The following is a 15,910-nucleotide window of genomic DNA, read 5'->3' on the forward strand; positions in this document are numbered from 1 at the left end:
TGAGAGGTGGGGGATAAGCGCTGCATCACTTATTCCAAGGATTGTTTGTCAATATAAAATACAGAAAGAGCAGTCAGAATGGTAGGAGAACCCAGGTCTCCCTCCACCCAGCTGAGTTCCCCGATCACCAAGCTAGCATTCACGTGCCTCGTTTTTGCTCATTCTAGCCCAATGAAACTTGATTATTGTTCTGTACAATGTCATGGCTTCAGTAGGAGTGGTAGAGAAAGTCTTTCTCACCCCCCAATGGGATGGTCATGCTCCAGAGGGCTAGGAGAACATTGGTTTAAATCCCTTCAGGTGGATGCAAGAACTGAGCTTGGGTTCCAGTTCCTGGGCAACTGCTGTAACCACTAGTTGACTGTAATAAAAAGGCATCATTACCACCATGACATTTTACAGCAAAGCGGTGGCCACAATGGCATTTTGTGAGAAGCAAGGCTGTGTCGTGTGTCATGTGAATTCTGAGAGTGCCTACTGTATCAAACTCTTCAGGGAACTTAAAAGAATTTGTAGTTCCTGGACCCCGATCAGGCTGAAGTGTCAATAGGTGCAGACTGCTTATCTCTGTGAAGATGTGTGGACATACACAAGGATATAACTACTGGCCTTGAGGGAAATTTAATGTAAAAAGGTGGGATGTTGAAGGGACAACTAAGCAGGTAGCAATGGAGTAGGCTGTTTCAGGATTCCAGTTTTGGACTTAGGTTGTCTAAATTTCATCTACACTCCTCTGCCTTAGGTGCCCGAGTCCTTTTTTTGAATCTGGCCCTTAGTGACTAGTTTTTATTGCTCTTTTTTATTATTCTTTTTGACTGAAAAATAGAGTGGAAACAAGAAGATCACTCAGCTTTAAAATATGTCATATTGAGATGTGATGACCAGTAAATATATCCAGTATATATTAGCTAGGATTAATCAGCTACAATAGACATTTGTACCTTTTATCTTGTAATTATTTTTAATTAGTTTGATATGAATCTGTCAAACACAATAGCATTTTAGGGATAACCTGTTCACCCACATTAAATTGTGAGGTTTTATAAAAACGTGTGAAGGATGCATCATACACAAAGATTTTACTAAAACTTGTGAAAAAAATAATCCTGGGTTTTCTTTTTTCAGCCACTGCACTCTTTAAGAGGTCGACAAAATCATTAGGTTATTTGCTTTTGATCCGTGTTGATTAATCAAACTTTTCAGGAAAGTCTCACATTGGACATCCCATGAGAGGACAGAGTGTGTGTGTGTGTGTGTGTGTGTGTGTGTGTGTGTGTGTGTGTGTGTGTGTGTGTGTGTGTGTGTGTGTGTGTGTGTGTGTGTGTGTGTCATTATATGTAATGAGTTTAAAACTTGTTTAGCAAAAGGCAGAATATTTATTTAGCTGTATTTTACTGAAATTCTGCAGATGCTCTGTGGGGTTTAAAAGTCAGCGCTGTGACCAGAAAGTGAACCCTTGTGATTACTACTGTCAGAATGAGGGAATTTGCACTTTAACTGCGTTTAATGAACCAAGATGCAAGTAGGTTTAACCTTCCACTTAATGCTGCACATTGTGTGACATCATTTCAGGCCACAGTTCATTGGTTCAATTCATGCACATTCACATACATTTCACAATATCTGCTTAATCTGGGGGACTCATTTATGTAATATAGACCTACACTTTTGATAGTTGCACTGATGAGTATATTTAAAAACAGACTGTTGGAGTGTCTATAACCATATCATTGGAGGAAGAAATAACACAATTACATGTATAAACCCACATAAAACACCACTTGGGATTTTTGTTCACAAATATGGAAACAGGAATTTTATTAAATAATGTTTCTGTACCACAAAGTTGCAGAGTATGGTAAACTGTGCAGTTATTCTCTGGTATTTTAAAAATTAAAAAAAAAAAAGTTCAGCCTTTACAGAGAATTAAATAAGATAGGATATTGAAAGATATTAAATAAGAAAGGATCTTGACAAACTTCTTTATTAACTTAATATGTAAATCAGCATAAACTAAAAAAGAGGAAAGCTGTCACCTTAAACTCTTTTTCTTTTCTACTCATTCAATATATAGCTTATACAACTTGTCTCAAGCAATTTCAGACATTCTTCTTGCATAGAAACTTTTAATCCTGATCAAAAAAGTGAATTCCCTCTTCTGTATATTGACAATCTATTAAGTCAGATGCTCACTGATACTAAGTGCCAGAGTCAGCAGCCCAGGTCCTCAGACTGCAATAATGATGTAAGAGTCAGAATTCAAATGATGAACCAATGACCTAGACTTCAAATTGATAAAATACAGAAACTTCAACAGCTTTAATATAGTCTCATCTAAATGTATGCTATATGAACACATAATATTATGGCTGTGCTGGGATGTGATGTTTTCCTACAGAGGTGGTCAGCAATTAAAATGATTAGGTATGGGGGAATCGTTCTCTCATTTTTGCTGGAATGTATGCTTACAATTCATTCATTCAGTATTTCCAACCAATAAAATGCAGGGCCTCAAGCTACAAAAATCCCATGAAAAAACAGATTAGTGCTCTGATTGAGTCAACATGAAATGAAGGCAATCTTCATGTGTCCATTAAACTGTCATTAACTGATTCTTGAAATTCAGCATGTATGGATTTGATCTATTCATCAACATATGGAGGACATGGTTGTCCTGAAAATTCTGTATTTCTGCATACCATTCTTGAATATTCAGAAAGCTGCAGTTATAAAAACAACCGACTGCTATCTGCTTTTGAAAATATGCTGTCAGTGCTTTTTCTCTTTTTCGTCTAATAAGCCAAAAAACTTCAGCTCTCTAGAAATAGTAAACAGTTCACAGTCTGTAGTAAAATATTTTGATATATGAAATAAAATATGTAAAATATAGAACTGACAGTCAGCCTTGGATTTTTATCAACTTTTCCCCATAAACTAAAGAAAGTGTTAATTATTGAAATAGGAAATATTCACTATTTTCTCCTACACATACAAGATAATTGCTTGTTTTTATGTAAGAAAAAATAAAGCAACTTAAAAAAATCCTCACCCTCTCCCCCTATCATTCCCCCTAAAAGATTACATCTATTTAGTCAAATCAAATGTGCAATTCTGTTTCCACTGAAGTCAACTCCCAGTGACCTCTGTAGAGTCCCAATGTAACCTGAAGTGATTTTTACTACCTATAAATGTCTTGAGTAACGAGTAGTTTAAGTTGATACATGTTTAGTGACATGACACTCTCCACTTCTGGTCTGGTCTAGTTATACTTGCAACTAAAACAGTAGGAAGAAACAGAAGTGGGACTTTTGAGGTGGCTGGTGTAATTTTGCATCTGTTTGTGTGATTTATGTTAGTCTCATAGGTTTTTTGAAAATCAGATGTCTAACGGCAGGGAACATTGCCTCTGCTTTCTCTTTTTCTCATCACTCAGGGAGGATAGTGGTTATTACAGCACAAGCTTTGGTTGATGGCCCCACTCACCAAAGAATAAACCACTCCATAAATACATGGGATTACAGCCTTTGTGTTTTGGTGACCTTGTGCAAAGCAGCTGCAGCAGGGCTGAAAATACAGGCTGTTCTATATTGTTTGATATTTTTTAACTTTTGCTCCTTTGTGTGTTTCCTTTGGTTTGGCTGGGGCTGAAAAAGAAATGTCCTAATTTCATAAATAACGATCTTTTTTTGCAATGTGTCTAATTAACCAGAACTTGTTAGAATGCTTCCTGGAGAATTTGACCACACTAAATATAGGGGCAGTTAAAACTTGTGACATGTGTGGGTGTGACTTCAACTCTGAAACTTGATTTCATACATAATTGTCAAAAATGGTACTGAGGGCTGAAATGTCTGTAAATCTGTGGCAATCTGTAGATAATTTATGAGAGCAAGTATTCTCAAGAATTACAAATATATCTTTCCCCTCCTGTTCCAAGTCACTAGAATCCTGTCACTAATTCTTATGAAAGACTATCAGAATGTAGCTCGCTATAACAATGTAAGTCATGTATTCAGTTTGACTATGGAAAAAAAAATACGTGGACATAACAAATTCTAAAATGACTTCATATCTCCACCTTTATCAACTACAGATAAGTTTGGCCTCTTGCTGCAGTTAGCTGAGAGAGATGTCATACTGAAATTCTTCAGTCACAATGTTACTAACACCCACCAGATTTTCTGTCTCCATTTCTGACCTTTCATCAGTATAATCCAAATATAAGTCTATTTTGGGAGCAGTATCAGCTCTCACTGCCTGTAGCTTACTCTGTTCCTCTGCAGAACATTAGAACAGTCTCCAGACTGAACATCAGGGCAGTCTTCTTTAGAAGGGTAGTATCTGCCCTTCCAGATATGAAAAAGCAGGTTACAGTGGCAAAACCTAAATTTAAAAGGTCCCTTGTTTCTAAGAGGCTCCTACTGATACTGAGACTTTGCCACAGCTATTCCCAGTCTTTTATCCAAAAACAAGAAGAGGCTACGTTAGCATGCCAGACTTTCCTCTCCCAGAACTCACAGGGAAAGGGTGCAAGCCAAGCTCACCAATTGTCATAAAGCCTTGCCAGAAGAAAAATTATCTCAACAGTAGTCTTCTCATTTTGTCGTGAGGTAATAAGATGTTTTCCTAAGTCCTTTTGTCCCAAGGCAGAAATGAGCTATTTTACTGAACTGCTCTTACTAAGATACTAAGGATTTAATTTCCTATACTAGCTTTCTCTTCTGCCTCACCTACAGTGGTGCATCTGAGGAAAAATAATATTTCACTGAAGGAATTCCTTCCATCTCTATTTATAAAAAAGGCCAGAAAATGCCTTACTACCTAGCAAATGTTAGATATGACTCCTCCTTTTCTTTCTCCTACAGTCCCCTCCCCAGTTAAAAGCCTCCAAGGAGGGGAAGATGAATAAAACAAAGAAGCAAGGACAAGTTCGAAAGAACACCACATTCAAAAGTTATAATGGACACCACAGATAATGTGTCCCACACCATAAGTATGATTACACATCAGAAAAGTGTTTCAGAGGGGAAAAGCTATAGAAATTGGAGCCATTTTCCCTTCTGCATATTTGAAACTATCTAGGCATGTTATAACCAAAATATACATTCAACCTCAGAAGCAGAAAGAACAAATCCAATTCCAAAGGGACGTGTCACCATTCTAAAGCAAATCTAGATTTTGCCTAACTTCTCCATTCCTTCTCATTAGACAGGAAGAAGACAAGGGTAGAAAACAAGGCCAGAAAGAAGACAAAGCCAAAAGGTTATAAGGAGAGCACATAATACTGGAATCAAAATTTCCATATTGTTTATTTAACAATTTGACACAACCATAACTCAGGGGCAAAGGACATTATAATCTTGTAAGAGAAAGTTTTTGAAACAATCCAACCAGAATGATAGGGGAGACAATGAAGGATTCTGAAACTTCCTTTTCACTATTTATTATTTACTCATTTAATATTAATCTGACTGTGCCTATAGTCACCAAGTTTTCCATCTTTATTCAAGCCAGAGCAATTATCATCTGAAAAGAAGTAACTACCAGAGAAGAAAGGAACTATATAAAAAAGGAAAATCGTGGAACTATAATTCCACAGCAAAGCTACAAAGCCATAGCATCTTAGCCTCCTTTACCCCACAAAACCCATCTGTTAAAATAGGAGACACATTTCACTAAAAGTCTTCCTACTGAGAAGGATCTCTCATTTTCTTGAGAAATTTTTTCTCTCATTGTCTACTTTGCATTAGGATAAGACACTTGGACATATTGATCAATAAAGAACAGACCAAAACTCTTTCCTTTGAGAAAAGATTCCAGACAATAACACTAGACCTCAGAGAGCAGCACATTGAACATGAGCATTTATGGTTACTGCATGAGGAAATTGACTTGCTAATGTGATGCAATAATAGGAACAGCAGACTTGTAGGTGAATATTTAACTTCACCAGATGTGAGTCCTGAAAACAGATGCCATTCATTGAGACTAGTAACTCACTTGGAACAGCACAGCAAAGAAAGCTGTAACCAACAAAGTTATTTAGCTTAAACTTGCTAAAATGAAGATTCCAGGTCTAAAGGACCACATATGGTTGGTATTGAATAGCTGCATTATAAAGTATGTTATAAAAGATGTCTCAAATCAGAGAAAGTACAGGTCCTACGTATGGCTGAAGGTCACTAAACCTCCCAGGCTATGTACAGACATTCAAAAAGCTCAAAGCAGAACCAATTCAACCTACACAAGTTTTTCTAAGCCATGTAGTTTGGATCAGGAAGGAATGGAATGTATGTTCACCCTTTGGTGGGGGAGGCAGGATGCCTGCACTGGCCAAGACCAAAAGGTGGGTGGCACTCCTGCCTGCCTTCCAGCATGCTGGATGTTGCTGAGGGCAGCCAAGCACAGCCAGCAGGGGCCATTCCTGATTGGCTGACAGGCACACACCCCAAAGCCTTGCTCTCAGCACAGACCCTCCCCCATGCCTCTCAGAGCAACAGGGGTTGGATGGAAATGGAAGATTTGATTCTATCAGACCACAGACCCTCTGCCCAGCCATGGCTTCCAGCTCAGCCAGTAGGCAGCCTGGAACAGCTTGGAGGGAGCAAATAGGGAGGCTTCCTGGCTTGGCTGGTCAGCAGGACTGGTCTCCACAACCTTTCCCATGCCAGTCACTGCTTCTCAGTGGTGGGAGAGAAGGGGCAGGGGGAGCCAGCATAGAGGTTTCCTTCACAGTCCCAGAGCTGCTACCACTCCCAGCCACCACTCCCAGCTCAGCCAGCAGGTAACCAGAAGTAGGCTGGGGTGGGAGAAGAGGGAGAAAGTGAAGGACCCTCCCACCACCACCATGCCCCACCTGCCAAACCCAACTAGAAAAGCTGGGGCAGACATAGATAGCAGGGCTGCTCCTCTCCCTCACTGACTGGCCTAGTGTGGTTTCAGTCTTCAATCCCGCTCCTTGCCAACTGGTAGTGACAGGGGGAATGAGGGGAAGTGGGGTTAAGTGAAGGGCCTGACACTTTCCAACCACATCAGAACTGCTCTCTGGGTGGTGGGGGGGCGGTGAAGGGAGGGGTCTGCAGCAGGGGCTATGGTTTTGGCTTGGCTCTGGGGGAGCACACATCCATCCAGGCCTACCTTACACGGGGTCCCGCCATTTTTATACCAATTTGTGCACTGAATTTGTGTTCTGTTATAGGTTTAGACCAGTATCCAATCACTTAGAGTGTTTTTTATGTAATTTCTCACCTAGCCCAAGTAGTAAATTCACAGAAAGGCAACCATGCCTTTCTCTCACCAAGTAAGGAATTCTTCAAGATTATGATGTCCTCTCCTTCAGATGCTGGCACTTGGACTACCTTATTTCCAGCAGGGACAAGAAAATATTCTGCTCCTTAAGAGTAGAAAATCTTAGAGTTCTGACTAAATGCTTATCAATACATGTTTTTCTGTACCTACCTCCAGTGGGAAGAATGATAGAAACACAGAAAAAATAATAATGCCATACTAGAGGAGAATGAGAAATAAGAAAAACACATTAAGAAAATATTTTAATTAAAAAAATTTGAACTAATTAAAAATACCCTTATTTTTACCCTTAAATTATCCAGGTGCACATCTGCGAGGGGCAAGTAGGGGAGTGTATGCTTAGGGGCAACCAACATAGGTTCATTAGAGGCAGGTCCTATCAGACAAACCTGGTGGCCTTCTATGACCAGGTCACAAAATCCTTGGATGCAGGTGTCACAGTGGACATAGTCTTTCTGGACTTTAGAAAGGCCTTCGACACTGTCTCTCACCCCATTCTCATTAAAAAATTAGAAAATTGTGGTGTTGATGCCTACAAAGTCAGATGGGTCACCAATTGGCTGTAGGGCCACACCCAGAGAGTGGTGGTGGATGGGCCATTTTCAACCTGGAGGGATGTGGGCAGTGGTGTCCCCCAGGGCTCAATCCTCGGGCCCGCACTGTTCAACATTGTCATCAGCAATTTGGACAAGGGGGTGAAAAGCACCTTGTTCAAATTTGCAGATGACACTAAGATGTGGAGAGAAGTGGGAATACTAGAAGGGAGGGACAGGCTGCAATTGGATCTGGACAGTTTACAGGGGTGGGCAGATGAGAATAGGATGGGATTCAATACTGACAAGTGCAGGGTATTTCACCTAGGGAGAAAGAACTATCAGCATACCTACAGGCTTGGGAACTCCCTTCTCATCAGCACAGAGGCAGAAAAGGATCTTGGAGTCATTATAAACTCCAAGATGAACATGGGCCACCAATGTGGGGACGCAGTCAGGAAGGCTGACTGCACCTTGTCATGCATCCACAGATGCATCACGAGCAGGTCCAGGGAAGTGATCCTCTACCTCTATATAACATTGGTCAGGCCGCAGTTGGAATACTGCATCCCATTCTGCGTGCCGCACTTCAGGAGGGATGTGGACAACATTGAGAGGGTCCAGAGGAGGGCCACTCATTTGATCAGGGGGCAGGTCCTGTAAGGAGAAGCTATGAGACCTGAACCTGTTCAGCCTCCACAACAGAAGGCCTAGAGGGGATCTGGTGGCTGTCTATAAACTGGCCAAGAGGACCAGCAGACAATGGAAGAGTGCCTGTTCCCCTGAGCACTACTGGGAATAACAAGGAGTAATGGCCGTAAGTTAATGGAAGGTAGATTCAGACTAGATATCAGGAGGCACTACTTTACAGTCAGGGCGGCTAGGATCTGGAACCAACTTCCAAGGGAAGTGGTGCTCACTGCTACCCTGGGGGTCTTTAAAAGGAGGCTAGACAGACACCTAGCTGGGGTCGTTTGACCCCAGTACTCTTTCCTGCCATGGCAGGGGGTCGGACTTGATGATCTGCTCATGTCCCTTCCGACCCTACCAACTATGAAAACCTGAGACTTGAACATGGTAAAATTTTGCCTCTGTAATCTTTCCTAGCACAGGGACATACCAAAGACAGGATTCTCACCAAGCATAATCAAATTACTCATTCAAGCTATACATTATTTCAGTCTGTGCAAAAAGATGGACAGAAGTCGATAGTCATATTTAAAATACTCATCAGCTCCAAAGAACCCACCACCAACTCAGTGCTTCTGTACTTTTTCAAGATGGCCTCTTTACATCTTGGAACCTATGAAGTCTCAACTCTCATCTTTTGCCCAATAATCTCTACATCAAGATATATTTTCAGATAACACATTGGTAGGAATAGCCTCTGACGACATGATAAACTTATTGCATCTTCCATTATGACAGGCTGATACAATATTATTCCAGAATCCTTTTCAACAAATGTGCATGCATAAATCACTAGGGAGTATTCCTTTTTCTTATCATTGGATAAAAAAGCTATGGCTTAACCTGCATGAGCAATGAACATATATTTAAAATGCAGATTTCAGGTTCGTTTCATCCTAAATGGGAAAAAAATCATCCAAATAGTTCAGTCTAAAATAAAGTGCTGAATAAGAAATAATCTGCAAAGCTGTTACCTGGTTCTCTGTTAACTTTGTGAAGCACTAAAAATCTAGATATATAATTTCCTGAATGTGCTTCTTTTTGTATACATGTTGCTCCAGAATACAGACCTTGGCTTTTTAACAGGCCATTTTCAGAATAGGAGCATACCTCAGTTTTCTTTCTTTATATTATTTCTTGAGAGAAAAATAAGTACTAGAAATGATAAACTTGTTACCTTAGGAGTTGTCCTGTGGCACTGATATTTACTTCTCTCTGACCTATTGTGAATGTAGTATCAAAACAATGTCCTAAAAGCATCTGTTTGTATATAATTACATCACCTTTTTAAATTATCATATCTTATGAATCAAGTTTCTTATCAGACTTAAGTAAGTAGGAAAAATTGGTAACACTTATCTGGTGGATAGTGTATCTGGTGGCCTGAGTGTCATGTCTGAACTACTTACCATAACTGGACCAAGAAATGCAATGTACTAATATTAAATTAAAGGAAATATTTGTGTCAGAAAGGAACTAATCAGATAACATACTTATCATTTATTCTGATCAAAACCACCTCCACCCATCTTTTCCATCAGTTTACATTTTACTTAGTATCATTTTGCATTTCTCTTTCCTCATCACTTCATAGTCTGTATTCTCATTGTTAAGTACATTCTTACTAGCATAAGTATTAATAGTTATTTTGAGGCTGCAGGCCAATACACTATTCAGGATGGGACTTTATTTATTGGGCTAGACTAATGATTCTGAACCAGGATGCAATGTCATCTTGGGGTGCTGTAAGATGAACTTTTTAAGGACTCTGTGGAATACCACTCAGTATTAGCACTGTTTCGTGGCAAACACCTGCCCATGAACATATTAAACACAGATTTCAAATAGGAATCTGCAGTGCCAAACACATTCTGACCTTTTATGGTCTTTCTGAGTTCTTTGCAAAAGATTTGTTCTATTATTTTTCTGTAGTCACAAAGTAAGTGAAAACTAAGACCTGACATTTTATGAGGGGTAACTTGAATCTAATGAGGGGTGCCTTGAGGCTGAAAAGATTGAGAACTACTCTGTTGGTCAGTATAAGAACATAATAAAAACAACTCCTACTTTAAAGCGCTTACTTTCAAAATGGAAACAAATGTAACGAGAGCCTGACCAATAGACTCCCAGTGAAGTCAATGGGCATGCTTCACTGGAGTCGGACTTTGGTCTGATCCTTTGTTTGTGAGATGCAATAATATAAAGTAACAAAAATAAGATCACATGGTTATGGTGTCTCCTTACTGCATGAATTGAAGTTTCCTGATGGTCCAACTTATGTGTTTTGTCTATTTAAAATTAAATAATAACAGGTGTGCTATGGTGATAATTAATTAAGCCATCCCTGGTTCTCAGTAGAGGAATTGTTATAAAAACAATAGATTGTAGTTTGGAGGAGAAGGTAGTGGCCTTGCAGATTAATTAAGGAGGCATTCTGTGACAAAGAGCAGCATGTACAACAGCATAAAGGTAGCCTTAGGTGGGGAGAGGATGCTCATATAATTGCTGAAGCAAATGAAATGGAGAGTGAGAGACAATAGTAAGCGTCTTAGGAACTTAGGACGGGAAAGGGCTATTAAGTACATAACCCGCATTTGCAGGAACTTTTACCCCCAATTTTTTTCAAAAGCACCACCGTCTTGCACACAACTTCAGGACACAAAACCAGAAACACCAGATACATCCTACAAGATGTTCTTCATAAAACAGGAGAGATGAGGGCACTGCCAATGCAGTCACTTAAATGGTTAATATATACTCAGAGGATCCTTGTTGAAGGATCAGGCACCATGCTATAGAGAAAGAAACAAAAGGTAGTGAGGTGTGAAATTTATTAAAAGCTGGAAAAAGATGATCAAACTGGGTTCAGTGAAACAGCGGAACCAGAGGACTGATTCAAAAAGGGAACCAATCTTGGTAAATTAACTCAGAGTGGAATAGCGGGAAATAACAAGTATGTTATGGAGACTGGAAAGACACTGTTTCCATTGTCAAGATGGAGGAATTTTTCTCAAGTTGCAGTTCCTAATGGTACTCACTCCCTCAACAGCACTATTCTTTTTACAACCTTTAAAAGTGAGCAGTCAATCAAAATAAATTTCTCTATAAACATATACATGTGCATATAAAAATTCATTATTACATGTGATACATACTGAATCTTCCTAAAAGGGATATATATATATATATATATATATTTTAAATCACAGACCTATAATAAGGCTAGCAAGGAGACATACTGCCTTAAAACAACCTAACCTGGCATAGTAATTGCATATTCTGAAATCAGAGCTGAATAAAATATCAGCTAAGAGAGCACTGCATAGAACTTAACGGCAATTAAAAACCAGGAAATGTAGCCCAATGATAAACCCTGGAACAGGAGGTATTTTTTTAATATGTTCACCATATAATTTGCTGGGGTACAATAATGAGAAACCTAATCGTAAGTACACAAGACTATCATAAGTATTAATTCAGTTGTTGAAGATCATTTCTCTCTTTCACTTGAAACTAAATTAATTTATTATATAAACAGTTCCAACTTGAAAGGATCAATAACACCTAATTTTATATTTTATGAGATCTTTCAAACTTCAACCTAAACCAAAATTCTTTTGAAAGTTATAATCCAATTAGAGATTAAAAAGTAACAGTGCATGAGGGAAATCAAGAGATGCTGGTAATGGAGAAAAAAACTCACTTGTTCTTTAAATTTTTTTTGCATGGGTTCTCGAGTTGGGTGATGCATGCATTTTCAGCTTGAAGCATTCAGGACAGAAATATCTATTCATTGGAATTACTTCCACATCCTGCGACTTATTTTGTTTGACTGTTCACTGTAACCAGTGAAGAAAGACATCCTTTCCACATCAGTCTCATTTCAAGTCATTCCTTCTGTTTGTTGGAGTTTCTTTATTGACTAGATAGAGTTGCTTCAGCAGTTGTGTTTTGTATCTAGACACATTTTCCTAATTTTTGGTGCAATTAAGCCCTTTTTCATCTGAAATTTTCTAACTGCATTTATTTTGGTATGAGTTTCCCTCCTACTCATTGGTTTGGAATAACAAGTCAGTTCCTACCTCATTCCTCCTTTATGCTGTAGACCCCCCATACAGTAACCATATAATTAGTGCATAATAGTGTTTGTACTTGCACATTAAACCAATCTGATTTTGAAAGACAAAATTAGACATTAATTATTATGTTAATGCAGGGCAGAGTTAAAATTGAATGAGTACCTGAAATGTGCATTCCCATTCCTTAGCATGTTTGGACATCTTGAAGTCTGTATTTCTTGTGTTAGTGATGCCTGATTTATTAAAAAGTAACATCACTGTCATGTTTTTAAGTTGGGGATATATATTGAATATTAACTTAATTTTCAACTGTTTGTTTTCCTTGTAATTGCGCCATCTCTTGTTGGGGGTTTTTAAAAATTATTAATGTTGTATACAAATATAAATTAAAACAAAATAAAGCAAAAAACCTAAAAGGAATAGTCCCATGGGTTATATCCACCAGTCCAAAATATTTATTGATTCAACCTTAATTTTACCAACACAGTATGGATTGCAGACATTATATACACATAGTTCTGTATACACATTCTATTCTTCCTCTTCCTCCTCATCTTCCTAGGACAGGGGCTACCAAATTCTTGAGTCTCATTGGGCGTTTATACATGTGCTCTGGGAATGAGAGGGGGCACTTTAATTAGAGTGGCTCCTGGAGCCGCTCTAATTAAATCACCTGGAGCTTCTCGTGTATCAGCGTCCCTGTGTTGAAAAAATGGCAACAGGAGCTCTAGTTAACGAGCTTTAGTTAAAGTGCCTCCTCTGCCGTTTTTCAGCATGGGGACAGTAATACATGAGTTCTGGAGTCTGCTGCAGCACAGTAATTATCATGCTCCAGCGAGTTGGAGCAACCTCACTGCATGTGTTTAGGTGCCCATTGCTCCCAGTGAGAAACAGTAACTATGTTGATACTTTTAGCCTCATGTCCTTTGAGAAAAATAGTAATGTTTGCCATTTTAAAAGCTTTATTTTTTTTCCGAGGAAGCCTCTTAATGGTTGGATAAGATTATCTATCTGTCTCTATTGAAGAGACAGCTAAAGGAAAAATAATAGCAAAAACAATCCTTAGTCCTTCAAATGCATAAGATTTTAATGGATTTTAACTACAGATTACATTAGAAGAGTCTTTGTTGTAGCATAGAAATCACTCGGGAAGAAATGGGGCATAGCTTCTTAAACAGAACAATTTAAAAACCTTCTAAATTAAATGCTAATTAATAGAGTTATTGTAAATTTTAAGAAAATGAAAGCTCTGTTAAGAATAAGAGCTTTTGAATATGAATGATCAAATTATTATTTTATTTTCCTTTCTTCTAAGGATTCATTTTTGTCATTCGGCATATCTGTCCAGTGAGCTTGCAAACTCCATGCACAGTCCATTAAAGAACCTGTATTCTTTTCTTCCCAGTAAAAGTAGTCCTTCCAACAGGCCTAGAATCCGTTTTCAAAATACAGTATTTCTGTTAACGAACATACCCCATTTCTTTTATTCTGACTTTGATCTTCTTGTACTAAAGATGTCAAGCTACCCCCATTAGATGTGCAAAGAGAAATTAATTTTATAAGGAACAGCCAGGAATAATTTGAAAACTCAGAGGTATAACTTATCCTATACAATGCTAGGAGGAAAAGCAAAAAATATTCAGAGTTACAATATTAAATTATCTGAGTGCAGCTATCACATTGACACAGAAAAGAAAAGTAAAACATGCCTTTTGGCATCAGAGCTCACTTAACAAAATTGGTGAAGTTGTCACAGTCTGAGACATGTGGATATTTTTAAGATGACATCTGTAGAACTGCTATGTGGGCCTCAATCTACTCTGTCACTAGATACTGCAAGGTGGATATGTCTTCCTCTGAGGATATGGTTTTTAAATGGTTAGCCTTTCAGGCAACCATGAGCCCTTAATGTCTGTACCTGATATCTTTTATTCATTTTCTTCCCTTCCTTGCTAATTTTATGTGCATTATTTTTCAGTAGCTGTAAGTGTCCTCTGGGTCAAGAAATCCTTAATAAGAAACTGCTAGTGTTGACACTTTTGTTCATGTGAAGAGTTGTATACTGGCACATGCAGTATTTGTTATGTAATATTTGTAATTGTTATGAAAGTCATGTTGCATCTTAGGAAGCTATTACTTGAGGAAAAAAAAAAGCCTTGCAGTCTTTGCTCCCTATAGACCCTTGGTTCCAGAAGTTTCTACCAAAGCTCCTTCTGTGACTTTGGGCAATATTTAGTCTCCGGCAAACTTCTGGGTTCTATATCTTAGGGAAAAGTTCATAAAGGGTTTGGTGGGGAGGGGGTTGGTCAGAAATCATATTATACTATTTCTTCATATAATGCTTATCACAATACAATGGGGAAAGGAGAGGTCATTTTACTGAGTTGGGCCTTTGGGCAATACCTTAATACAAATAGTAAATAGTAGTTGTAAAGTAAGTATTTTGTTCTCCCATCTTGTAAGTGCTTTTAATTTTAGCGATATAACATTTGCAGCAGGGATTTTAACACAAGAGTGTTAAAGATGCTTAGACTGAGATACAATAATTCAGCCATTCTTCTGTTTGTTATTACCTGTCCACGTATGACTTAAGCAAAAACCCTTTAAATTGGAGAATGACCTTGTTTACTGGAGAAATATCATTTATAGGTGAGAAACATTTTCAATTCCCTTTCATCCTCTGCATTGTAATGGCTGCTTTGGAGATTCTGTTCAGCTTCTGAAGCAATCTTAGTATTGCTGCTTTCCTTGTCAGTTCAGCTGATACATACTGGTATACTGAGTTAGAAAGCAATCCTCTACAAAAGTACTTTCAACTGTACAAAATTTCTTCTATATAATATTTTTCAGACAGTGCCTTGGCGATAAAAAAACAAAAAACAACCAACCAATCCCCCTCCCCTCCCAAAAAAACAACCAACCATTGCAACCAATCTGTCCTTTTTACCAGCCTTTTATATTTGCTCAGTCATTTAACAGTCCAGTGGTTCTTTTTGGCCAGATGGCTATATAACTGAGTTTAAAATGTTTCAGTGTGCACTGAACCATAAAAGCTATATGAAAATCTCTTTTTCAGAAGTAAACACTTGTTCCCTCACAAATTTCTACAACTACAATATTCTGATAATTCACAATATTCACAGTATAAATACCTTAATTCTACCTCTTTTCCGTCAAGAACGAGATGTCTATAATAGGATATGAACTCCTCAGTTTAAAATCTTTACAGAGGTATCCTTTCCACAATAATATGTCTTCCATTTTTGTAATTACTTCCTAGTATGTAGGCACTAAGTATAG

The 15,910-nt window shown here is 38.3% G+C and overlaps 1 protein-coding gene across 1 annotated transcript in view; it reads left to right on the plus strand.

The window, feature by feature from the left end:
- LRP1B (LDL receptor related protein 1B) overlaps positions 1-15,910 on the plus strand; it is a 1,602,836-nt gene that overhangs the window by 1,568,314 nt on the left and 18,612 nt on the right. The gene's annotated exons all lie outside the window — the stretch shown is intronic.

Source organism: Crocodylus siamensis, chromosome 4, assembly GCF_052110815.1.
Source record: "Crocodylus siamensis isolate JL-2025a chromosome 4, ASM5211081v1, whole genome shotgun sequence".
NCBI classification, from domain to species: Eukaryota; Metazoa; Chordata; order Crocodylia; family Crocodylidae; genus Crocodylus; species Crocodylus siamensis.